Below are 10,699 nucleotides of genomic sequence, written 5' to 3'. Positions count from 1 at the left end.
AGAGAGCTTAAATCTTAAATCTCGTTCCTCCTGTGTACACTATGTAACTTGCATGGCAAAAACGGACTGTTGGAGGAGGAGATACGCTGCTCACAGCTAGGACACCAGCAAGCAGAGGGAAGACCTCATACATGCCTGAGAAGCTACAAACTGTAGAAATGTTTTATGTGACTTTAGAAGTAAAGTATGAAGTTGGAGTGAAAGCTTAGTGAAAGTGAGGCAGGAGGAGGCAGTGCATCTTTTGAAGCTCCCGTGTGAAGAGAAGTGAGGGAAGCACCGTTCGTGGCCCGCGTGCAGCCTCCCAAGAGGGCCGCTGCCCCTGAGGCGTTTTCGTGGATTGAAGCCCTCCGAGCAACTTGGGGGTGGGGCTGAGGCAGCACCGCGGCACAGGGCGTTTCCGTAGTGTAGTGGTTATCACGTTCGCCTAACACGCGAAAGGTCCCTGGTTCGAAACCAGGCGGAAACATTCTTTTTGCCCTTCGACTCCAACGCCGCCTGCTTTCGGCCTGCGCGCTCCTACCTGCGTGGAAACGCGCGGAGACCAACTCTTGCACACCACACCGCCCGAAAACGACCACCAATTGCCCACGTTACAAGATGCACACGACAAACAACAGTGCGCGCTTGCAGACCAGAAGCCCAACCGTCTTCTCCGATGCATCAGCGGGGGGGGGCTGGCCAGCAGGGACTGGAAGGTGATCCTGCCCCTCTGCTCTGTCTTATGAAGCCCCATCTGGTGTACTGCATCCAGGCTTGGGGCCTCGTGCAAAAGAAGAGTGTGGAACTGTAGGAGCCCGTCCAGAGGAGATCCATGAAGAAGATCAGAAGGCTGGAGCACCTCTCCTATGAAGTCAGGCAAGCAGCTGTGTTTGTTCAGCTTCAAGAAGAAAAGGCTTCAGGGAGACATCATTGTGGCCTTCCACAACTTAAAGGGAGATTATAAGCAGGAGGGAAAACAAACTTTTTACATGATGATCTATCAAGGAAGTCAAGGGAGAATGGCTTTGAACTAAAAAAGGGGAAGCTTAGATTAGATGTTCAAAAGGAATTCTTTACTGAGTGGGCAGTGAGGCTCTGGCACAGCTGCCCAGAGAAGCTGTGGTGCCCCATCCCTGGAGGTGCTCAAGGTCAGGTTGGATGGGGCCCTGGGCAGCCTGAGCAGGGGCTGGGGCTGGGTGGGCTTTGAGCTCCTTTCCAGCCCAAACCATTCTGTGATTCTATGATTCCATGAAATGCGTACTCCTTCTTTCATTTATAGTTATTTATCTAAATTACAATCATAACCTGCAAAGAAATTACTGCTGCCTGCCACTCCCTTGGAGCATGCCATTGTATATCTTTTCTGAATCAGAAGGAATCTGAAATTATTTTGAGCTGTAAGTCAGCTCCTTTCTTAACCTGCTACTGGTGGGAAATTCCAGGGTGGTTGCACCAAGAAACTTTCCAAGCAAGAGTACAGACTATCTAGAAGAAGCCTTGGAAATTCCTATGGTATGAACATTACCAAAATGCCAAGCATGCAATGGAATGCTATTCCATGCAGCTGAGACATTTTAGTGTAATGGGAAGAGGAACTGAGCTTCTGTGGTTTTTCTGAGGCTGCCTTCCTGTGGATCGATTTTCAGATTTTCACACTTTATTATTATTATTTTCTCCAAATCAAGTCACATAAAGATGATGTCAAGTCCGTACTATCCTCAGGATACATTCAACCTCCATATTTCTTTTATTACTTTTTTTTTTTTTTTTTCTTCCCTGTGGAAATATAATTTCAGCTACAAGAGCTGGAGAGAGAGGGGCCCAACATTGCCTCTTCTTGTTCCCAACTGCTATAGCACATACTGCATAGACGTGTTGGCTGCTTTTTAACAGGACAGTCATTTGTCGAAGAAAAATTTGTGTAGTTTGACAGCTTAAAGCTTGGGTAGGAGGTATGAATCATTGCCTGAAAGCTGGGAGACACTAGGTTCATGTGAATTGCATGGGGTGAAGTGAGGACAGCAACAGGTTTCTAGACAGAACTGCAGCAATGTCAGAAAGCAAAATTAGAGAAGCTGGGTCAGAGAAGATTGGAGTCGGGGAAAGGAAGATGCCAAAAATACCTAGTTTTCTAACTTTTAAGGCATTTCAGTTCAGCTGCGTAGACACATAGTCAAAGAAATTTATCTAATAGATAATATAGTAATCTACCATGGCCATGGAGATGTTAGGTGATGCAAAAATATGAGAAGAAAGTGACCTGGAATATACACATCAAAGGATTGCACTCTACTGCTTGCTATAGAACACCTACATTAAAGACCTTTATTTTTTAAGTTACACAGCATCACAAAAATGTCAGGAGAAAAGAGAACAGAGAAAAAGGAAAGGGAACAGAAAAGGAGCTTTCTTTTCAGAACAGAAAACATCTTTATACATAACCAATACACAACGACCCGACTTCCTTGGTTCTGGCAAATAAATGTCCTTGCTGAAGTTATCCACCAAGGTTAATGAAACATTATGAAAGGTAGTCAAGGAGAAAAAAAATTGTATCCATTCAAGTATATATGAATTTCACAGTATTTTTGTGCCTGTCACTTCTAATTATACTCCTCAATGCTTATTTATTTCAGCTAAGACAATGACAAGCTCAGATTGCTTTCTTTCTCTAGCTCTGTTAGCTGTGTTCATCAGTAAGAACTGTTTTCTAGATAAAATTTCTATATCCTAACCCAGAGACTCATGTATCATTTTCTATTCTGACAGTAAATGAATTAATGGATTGGATAGGTCTTTCTAATACAGGTACAAATAAGGGAAATTAAAAGGAAGTATGAAAATTTATCTTGTGCTATATTCAGGGGTTTCCTCTTTCACTGCTTTAAATCTTCTGTTTGTCTAGGTCCATTCTGTACAATGGATCAAATGCTAAGCTTGGACAAATTGACAAAGCCATAGATTTCTATCAGTGGGTTTGCATTAATCAAGGTCCACAGTAATTTAAAACGCCACATATCTTCATGACAATTAGTTTGGGAAAGTACAAAATTGGAAATACTGGAGTAGCTACTAACCTCTGAATAACACCACTACTGATGTGAATTTATGACTCCATAAGGGCCCATCACAACAATAAAACTACTGATTGTTGATGTGTTAATTGAGGATTGGATTACCAAGAGCTTCAGCTGCTTCATGATGGCTCCATTTTAAATAATGAATTAGTTGCCCTTGGCTTCTACAGAGGGAAATATGTCGGTAGAAGTAAATATTCAGAAAACTTACATTTAGGCATTCTAAAAACTTTTGCCTGAAATATTCATGTCAGGCAACTGTGCCATATATTATTACAGTTTACATCTCTGCTTGAATGTTTCACGTTCTAGGGTCAGACACACAAAATTCATTATTTTAGGACTGAAAAACACTAGCTTCATGACTGTTGTACCAACATAAGGCAGGGGATATCTGTATTTAGTTGTGTTTTTTTTTACCTACTTTTTGTTCTGTTACATCTGGACAGAGTGAAGCTTCATTAATTTTAAATTATTAATAAATCATTTTTATAAACTTGTGTTTGGGGAGGGACTTTTCATTCACTGGAATTCCAACCAGTTCCTTAATTTTGCCAGTTCAAATCCTACTTTTGACAAGAAAAACTTTTTCAAAGAAAAGGTGTGCAGAAATGCAGTCAGATTATCAGAGCTTACACTTACTATGTATTAATTAAACAACAGTAAATAATAATGTCCTTATCCTATCAGAATTTCTAAATGGACGTTGATTAAAATGAGAGGATCTATTCCGCATTATTCCAATGAGGATTAATCCCCAGCCTGAATAAGGCAGAGCCCTAAAATGACTATGTGTTTCTGATATGCCAAACAAATACCCTATATACTTTTTGTTCTCCATGGGTCTTTTACTTCTTCTGATCTTTTACTTCAATTCTCTCTACAAAGGTTTTACTTACATTCTGATGAGAAAAAGGAGTGTTTTTAGTGTCTTAAGAAGGCAGTGGGTTGAAATTGTGATTTCATGGGCCTCTCAGAAATGCTGAATCTTTAAAAATGATATTCTTCTTTTACATCCTTTAATCAGTTTAATACTGCCTATAAATGCTTTCAGACAAAAAATGTCATGATCCTTACTTACAGAAATTTTACTCTCATCGCTTGCCACAGAAGCTTTCATTTTATTACTGATATGTGTATTATTTTGTAACAAAAATATTGTACAGCATTGCAAACGTGAGCCCCAATGAAGCAAGGCACTCAGCTAGACAGTCTATCTCAAATCATTGGCTGTATCTGTGCTCTCCTTCTACATGGCGTGTGGCAGCACTCTGCAGGTCACATTCCTCAAATGTTTACATTGCTTAGTTGGAGGCTTTTTCTGGGACATGCTCTTGGAAAAACATGGGGGAAATGCCAAAAATTCATAACCCTTACCATGCCCTGCATAGTTCAGGCAAACCACATCACTGCTGTGCTCTAGTGCTCCAGCACAGATTCCCCAAAGCCATTTAAAATGACTGTTCTGAGGCACAGGAAGCTAGCTGGAGAGAATCAGTTGGACAAAATTGAATCAAGGTACCTGCAACAAAACTAAAGATGGGAGAGAAGGCATGTTGTCTCAACAAGAGATGGATAAGGTGAGGATGTGAGGTGCTTCAGAGGAACTTGACTCCTTGCATGCAGTCAGAAAGGAAGGAGAAGAACAGAGAGAAGCAGGAGAAAGAAAGGAAAGAGGAGAAGGAAAAAAATCTCTCCAGAGAAGGTGATGATGATTAAACATTCCGTACTTTCATATAATTTAAGGCTAACCTCTACTTTCATGGATAAACAAACAGTAACCTCATTCAGGGCTACAGAATCAACCCTGCCATACCCTTCTTTTTCTGCAAACATCCCACATCCTGGGGAGTCACATCTGAACACAATCATCAGTGATATTCTCCCACTCCACAGGAAAATCAGCCTGGTTGTCTCCAACTGGTTGTTGATCACTGTCCATAAGTACATTGCCTGAACATCTCTAGTTTAGTCGATAGCTTAATAGCTGCTAGACCTTCACAGTTTGGTAGCAGGGTGAAATTCCCAAGAGTTTCATGTAGCTGATCAAAAGGCTGGGAAATACTACTGGCAAACAGAGATATGATCTTTTGGATCCAGTGTCCTCTGGGTTGGGCTAGAGGACTGGAGAGAGGGGTGTTTGTTTCTTAGACCAATCTGCTGATGCCATAACCTCAAGAGGGTCTTTATGTGCACCCACCAGAATAGGCTGACTCTCAAAGGTGCCAGTTATTATTTACTCAAGTGAACATCAGCCCATTTTAAGAAAACTTTTTAAAATAGAGATCTAGCCCAGTATTTATCCAATCGCTAAAGACAAATCTGTCTTAATTTCTGATAAATATATATTTTTAACTTTAATTGGAAACTCCTTCTGAAAATAAATTATTTGCTAACCCCTTTTACATTCATTAGGAAAAAAAATAAATCACAGATGAATTGAAGGTTTTTGTTCTGGAAATTCTCCAGCTATCACTAACAAAATTGGTATTTTACCTTATGTAAGGGAATGCCTTTTACTTCATTTTTTACCTTGTAAACACAAATAGAACATATTCTCATTTGAATTAACCTTTCAGTACAGAAAAGTTCAAACTCAGGGAATTGGTGAATTCCTCAGACAACCTAGTAGCCGTATAAAATATGACCTTTCCATCAGTTTTTCTAGATCTCTGACTTGGCAAATAGCAAAAAAATCCTTATTGAAATTGTTTAGTAGTAGAATTAAAACAGCATTGACAAGGCTGGGAAGTTCATGCATTGACTTATTTATATTTTTACACATTTACAAAATTCAGGACTTGTTTTTAAAGTGATAGACAGATAAAGACATACACCAAACACCAATGTGGCAGTGTTGAAGTTTAAATTATCAAATTAATATTCACTTGAAATGTATGGTTCAAATGAAATGACCTGAATTTACAAATTCAGAAGTTATTGGAATCAGCAAATAAACTATTAATGAAAAAATGACTTCTTGTCATTGTAGCTGAACGGACTAAGTCATTTCAGACTCCAAACTATGATCAGTTGTTCATGGCCACCTCATCTAAAGATGTCTTTACCAGCAGCTTACAAAGCTAAGGTTTAAACTGAGCAAGTTTGTTATGCACCTTTTTTTTCCAATTCAATTTAAATAAAAAGTTGAAACTTTTGTCAGTGTTTCCAATCATCTGCTTATGATAGCTTCGACAAAATCACCCAAGAGCAGAGATCTCTTGCATTTCCCCTTGCACCAACAGAGTAGAGAGCATCCATCTCAGACCATACAGCACAATCCTAATGAACCTTCACATTCATTTCAGCAAGATCCTATTTCAAATATATGATGCCATCATAATTGTTTCAGTGAAGCAGTGCTGAGAAATCTTGTTGTGGTGCGTCACTCTTGTTGTTGATGAGTTTTGTCTGAGAAAGACTGAATAAGTTTTCATTCAACCTAAGAAGAGCCAAGCATTAAGCAACCAGGAATGAAAGTGACTGTAGGGAGCTCAGGAGATATGTTCAAAGTTTGGAGACAGAAGGTAGCCCAAACAGTATGGTAACGTGTTGAAAGTCTTCACTGTCCCCTACAAGGAGGATATATTATATACAGAATTTCATTTGCAGACGGAGCTTGGCAGAATGCTACCTCCTACCAAGTTAGCATGTGAAAAAAACTGCGTATTAACATGCTGTAGAGGACTTTCTTTGGAAATAATTCCAGCACAGATTTTTGAATTCTGCAACAAGACATTCTTAGCATAATTCACCCTGGCTGAACAATCTAAGTTGGCAAGTTCTTTCCTTCATATGTAGGATGGAGTCTTAGAGCTGAAATACATGAAACAAAAGCAAAAGACAGAAGAGGTGAAATAATGAGTGTGCCAGCATGTGAGAAATATTTCGTATGGTAATCTATACCTTCCAGAAATCCCACATCTATTTCAAGAAGACCTCTCGCAGGTAGAATTTCTTTGGCTGCAGAATATTTGTTAGACCTAATTCTCAGTGTTCCAGGCCTTAGAGGGTTTATTAAGAAAGATTGGGCTGTGAAACAAGGAAGATAGATTATAGAAGTTACCTTGAAAAACTTGTCCATGAAACAGAAGTAGTCTCTGCTACTCTTTGTACTGTTGAATCATATTCTACACTGCTTGTAGTGTAATGCCGGCTTGCACAACTAGCAATAGGATTAAAATAAGCTACAATAAAATAGAAAGGCTAGTGCATCCACTGAATAAAATGTGTGGAAAATGGAAAGTTCAAGTGTCCACATCTAGACAAGTCTGTAAATTAGAAAATAAAGTAGGTCTGTGTATTTTGGTAGGTATTTTGAAAGACTGTTAAAAAAAATATATACCAGAAGCATATAATGGAATAAGGGTCACAGCACACATCCTTTATTGTTGTGATCTACTGGGTATTAGTTGAGGAGTATCCCAGATGCCACAGTTGAGATGTAATCATCTAGTACAAAGAGAAGATTCTCAGATTTCAATAGAAATAAGCTGTCTATTTCTGAATTTATTCTAAGGCCTAATTAGAACACCCTGGGTTTGTAGGCTGTGCCCATTAGTGACACCATTTTATGCTCTCTGGATAGGTTAGGTTAGAGTATGGACTAAAACACATCAGGTCTGCTCCTTTTAAGTCTGACTAGCGGTTAATACCAGCAGAATTAGTCTCAGAGGTGAAGAAACAGCAAATGTGACACAGATCTGTAGAGAAAAGTATGGTAAAATTCATGGAGGCTCCAGTAAGGCTACGCTGGATAGGATTTCCACAAATGCACCAGAACCAATCTTCAGCAAATTCATTTCCATGGCACTCCTTTCTCCCCTTATTTTAGTTGTACTCTTTGTGGCAAGAATAGTTTTCTTTTTCTTATCTGTCCCTTCAGGCCTGGACACAAATATTCTTCCTCTTCCATGCATATGGACATATGAAAACTGGATGGGAAAAGTTTCAGGATGAAGTCCAGTTGCCTTCCTTCCTTGACCTGGAAACGATGAAGAGCCCTTTGCTATTGCACACACACACACACCTCTCACTGCTATACATGAAAAATGAAGCTCATAAACAAAGGAATTCTAGAAGGTATAAAAGCTTCTAGGCTATATGTAACTCTACGTAAGGTTTGCCTTCTCCAGTTTGAAGCTATTCAGACTCCAGTCAAAAGGAAATGCTCAGTTAGCTTTAATTGTGTAAGAGGAAAATGCCCAACTTTGTGCTACCACTTCAGTAACAGAATAGCTGTAGAATATGTACAATGAAAATCCTATTCAAACTTTATGTAATAATCTTTGTAAAGATACCTTAAAGACAAATGGCTTTTACTGTACAATATTAATTATCAGTAATAATGAAGAATGGGTTAAATTCAACTGAACAGATAAATATAAAAAAGGCTAAATTATTTTTCCTTAAATGAGGCAAGCTTACCTGCAATGCTGAGGTATCAGAAAGAAAGAAAAAAAAAAAAAAGAGTGATACAGGAGCCTCCTCCACCATATACTTTATCTAGACAAGTGTGATATTCTAGCTTTTTCCTTAGCAATACCGAAGAAATTAAGTACCTGTAGGTGTATATCTCAGATGTACTCACCTTTGTATCTCTGGGGACCTGGTGAGACAAAGGGGTTAAATCATGTTTACCCAGAATGTATACTTGGTCTTCTTTAGCTCCCTGGAACTTGTTAGCACTTTGAGGACCAATTCACTAAGAATGAATAATGCCATGAATGACATCAGCTTCCGCCAACATGCAAAAGGTTACTATGGTAATGGGGAAAGTTTTTCACAGTACAAAACAAGTACCATACTTGATATATTAGCCAGCCAAAGAAAGCAGTCACATATAAGGTACAGCATCTTTCTAATGAATAGCCATTTATGCAGCATGCATGTTAGCAATTCTGCTGAGTTCCTCTGAACATCAAACTGCTGGCAGTTACATTGAAAAACTTGGCAGATTTACAAAAGTGTTAACGTTTTGTTTTCAGCAGCTTGTTTTTTTCTCTTGGAGCCCATATCTTCAGCATATTCACAGAGTCTTCAGCCAATGCCAAGTAGGACGGTCTCCGATGAGAGCTTAAATGTACTGTATACACACACTGAGAAAGCAGGATGTACAAACCATGCAAGTGGTTCAAAATAGACTCTTTTTTCTTTTTCTTTTTTTTTTTTGGTGGCAGAAGAACAGATGGCTTCTTTGTTAGGTAGCCCTTTCTTTATTATTTGCTGACCACCTTGTCCATAAGAGTTTAAATCCACAAAACAATGCAGCGTGTTTAGAACAATGCAAAGCCCAGAAAATCTCAGAACCTTCCAGTCATGTCAGTGCACTGCACACAAATATACACACATGCATACATATGTATATGAAGAAATATCCAAGATAGAGATATATATATACACACTTACTGGATCAAAACCAACATGAAGCAAACCACAATAGTATCTTCTTAAGGCAAAAACAAATAAATCATTCAAAAGAGAACCAAGATATTATTTCATTCTACTTACACTTGTCAGAAGAAAAAGAGTGACTTTTTGTTTTAGGTATGGTCCCATCAAGTCCTTTCTAATCGGCAAAACAATTATTGCAGGGGACGATGAGGGAATGGGGGAAATGAAGAATCTGCAAGCAGCTACAAACCACTGATTCTCAGAGCCTGCTGACAGATAGCTCTGGGTTTGGCTTCTCTGGAGCTTTTTGTATACCTTGTGCCAAGGGACTTGGATAACAACTGAGCAGAACTTCTTCACAGCACTTCTCTGCTCCTTCATTGCATTTCTCTTGCCAAGAGTGAAGGAACAAATGAAAAGCAAAGGAATATATTTAGAGTGAATGAACCTTCGTAAAATACAACATTCCCGCATTCCAGAAGTAAGGGGTAACTGATCCTGGACTGTGTTTTCTGTGTCACCCATGTAGTATATTTTGGCTGGAGATGCTGCCAAATATACATATTTAGTATTCTGCCAAAATTAAATTTCACTGCCCAAGTCTTTCTTGGTACGATCGTCCCATCATTCAGCCTGCCATCATTTTGATAGGCACGAGAGACTGTTCCAACTCCACACTTGCATTTCTCATCAACCTTTCAAGAAGGATTTCAAAACTGATTTTAAACATAAAACACCACGGCTTTGATGATTTTTTTGGGGGGGGAGGTGGAGGGGACTGGGAGGGGGAAGGAGGTTATAAATTATTTTCTTCCTAATCTCAGAAACAGCAGAACGTTTTTTTGTTCTGAAATCTGAAACCTGTCAGCTCTGCATTTTCTGCTACAGAATTTTCTAATGCATTTTCTATACTGGATATCTGAGCTGCATATTTTGGAGAATATTTTTGGTAGTGTTTTTACAATGTAATTTTTCCTCTGTTGTCTCATTTGTTACAGTGTTAGTTGCTATGTTGATAGTGAGGAGGTTTTTTTGCTTCAAATGTTGGCAAAAGGGTAAACAGGAGGTGGGAAAAAAAACAAAAAAATTTCCTTTTTGTTTGAAATCCTATTCCTGTATTTATTTATTTTTTCAGTTTTGCTTTATCCTTTCTAAGATATTTAATGCTTAACTGCCATTCTGTAAATGCAAAGATGCAGCACTTCCAAGAACAGATATCCAATTTACAACACAAACTGTCAACCACAAGA

At 38.9% G+C, this 10,699-nt stretch overlaps 1 non-coding gene across 1 annotated transcript; it reads left to right on the top strand.

Moving 5' to 3' along the window:
• Positions 1-393: 393 nt before the first annotated feature.
• On the top strand, positions 394-466 carry TRNAV-AAC. The gene has a single exon. It is a non-coding gene; the product is annotated as a tRNA-Val (tRNA).
• The last annotated feature ends 10,233 nt before the right edge of the window (positions 467-10,699 follow it).

Source organism: Meleagris gallopavo, chromosome 1 (assembly GCF_000146605.3).
Source record: "Meleagris gallopavo isolate NT-WF06-2002-E0010 breed Aviagen turkey brand Nicholas breeding stock chromosome 1, Turkey_5.1, whole genome shotgun sequence".
In the NCBI taxonomy this organism is placed as follows: Eukaryota; Metazoa; Chordata; class Aves; order Galliformes; family Phasianidae; genus Meleagris; species Meleagris gallopavo.
This window is presented reverse-complemented; position numbering and strand designations above follow the sequence as displayed.